The 1,711-nt window shown below is 44.5% G+C and overlaps 1 protein-coding gene across 2 annotated transcripts in view; it reads left to right on the forward strand.

The window, feature by feature from the left end:
* The window catches only part of Slc39a12 (solute carrier family 39 member 12), a 95,607-nt gene that overhangs the window by 48,871 nt on the left and 45,025 nt on the right, over window positions 1–1,711 (forward strand). The window lies entirely within an intron of this gene.

Here is a 1,711-nt window from a genome sequence, read left to right on the forward strand (position 1 = left end):
GGAACCCAAATCTAGGGCAACAGGATTTAGCATCCAGGAAACTGGAAATAAATATTTTCATAGTGGGCCTCTAGGGGTGATAGTGAGTAAAATTATTCCCTTTTCCAGGCCTTCATTCTTGGATCCTTGGATCCCAGGAACCTATGCTAGAACTCATACCATGTATTGGATGCTGATCCAATGCACAGACTGCTTCTGAAGAACCCTGTCCCAGACTCCTAAGCTGCTGCCACCTAATTGGCACTGTAACTGTGATTTCAAGAGTCCATTCCCTCTTTCTGTCAAGCCAGCTCCTTCAGGATGGTGAGGAACGTGATAAGACCAGTGGATTCGGTGATCCTGGGCTCATCATTGCCCTTCTCTGTGTGTCAAGTGAGTTCCTTGATGAGGAGCAATACTTTGTGGAATACCATCATGGTGGATAAGGCTTTCTCTAAACTCACAGATGGTGGTTCTTAGCAAAAGCATCACATGAAGGAAGGGAACTCCACAACCAGAATAAGAATATATTCTAGTAAGGACAAAATGTTATCCTTTCCATGGAGGAAGTGATCCAATACAGTCAGCCTGCTACCAAGTCTCTGGCTGACCACCCTGGGGAATGGTGCCATATCTGGGGCTCAGTGTTGGTCTCTGCTATTAGCAGATCTGGCATTGAACAGCAACTGTAGGCAGGTCAGCCTTGGTGAGTGGAATACCATGCTGTTGGGCCCATGCATAACCTCCATCTCTACCACCATGGCCTCTTTGTTCATGAACCCATTGAGTAATGATAGGAATGACTGAGGAAAGAGACTGACTGCCCTCAGAACATCTTATCTATTTGATTATTAAACTCCTCCTTAGCCGAAGTCACCTTTGGATGAGCACTGGACATAAGCATCGTATCTTCATGTTCTTCACTCATTTGGAGAGATCTACCCATGCACTTCTTCCCCAAATGTCTTTCTCATCAATTTTCCAATCATGCTCTTTCCAAGTTTCTGACCATCCAGCCAACCATTGACTTGAGCCCATGAATCAATGACCAATTGTGTGTCTGGTCATTTCTCCTTCCATACAAACTGTGACCATGTTTACTGCTGGAAGTTCTGCCCAATGTGAAGATTTCACTCGACCAGTGTCTTTCAGCCTTGTCCCCAGAAAAGGGTTGTAAGGCTGTAACTTTCCACATCTGGGTGATTCTTGCCTAATGTGTAGAACCATCAGTAAATCAGTCTTTTTCTCTGTCAGTAGATCATAGGGAACACTCCACGACACTCTCAGTGTTTACTTGGCAGCAGATAACATTGTAGTGGGAGTAGAATCCATAGGCATTTGGGTGACTTCATGTAACTTACTTGTGCCTTTAGCACCTGCTCAGGACCAGTCATGTATACACCACTCACATTTATTAATAGATGGTTGCTGTGCATATCCTACTTTACGGCTTTGTGGGCCAGATAACACCTAGCTTCTGATGTGTATCAGGCTGCACTGTGAAAGGATAAATTTTCACTGTGTCCCAGTACTAGATCAAGAGCTGTCTGCAGATGATGGTAGAGCCTTACACCAAAATCCCAAATCTGGGTTGAGGTACATCAATTCTCATCTTCCTGAGGTACCAACACATTGATTTTCATAGTGCTGTACAACTTTGCAGTCCCACCAGCAATGGATAAGAGTTCCCTTTACTCCACATCTTTGCCAGCATGGGCTGTCTTTGATTTTA

The sequence above is a fragment of the Microtus ochrogaster genome, chromosome 16, assembly GCF_000317375.1.
Source record: "Microtus ochrogaster isolate Prairie Vole_2 chromosome 16, MicOch1.0, whole genome shotgun sequence".
Taxonomy (NCBI): domain Eukaryota; kingdom Metazoa; phylum Chordata; class Mammalia; order Rodentia; family Cricetidae; genus Microtus; species Microtus ochrogaster.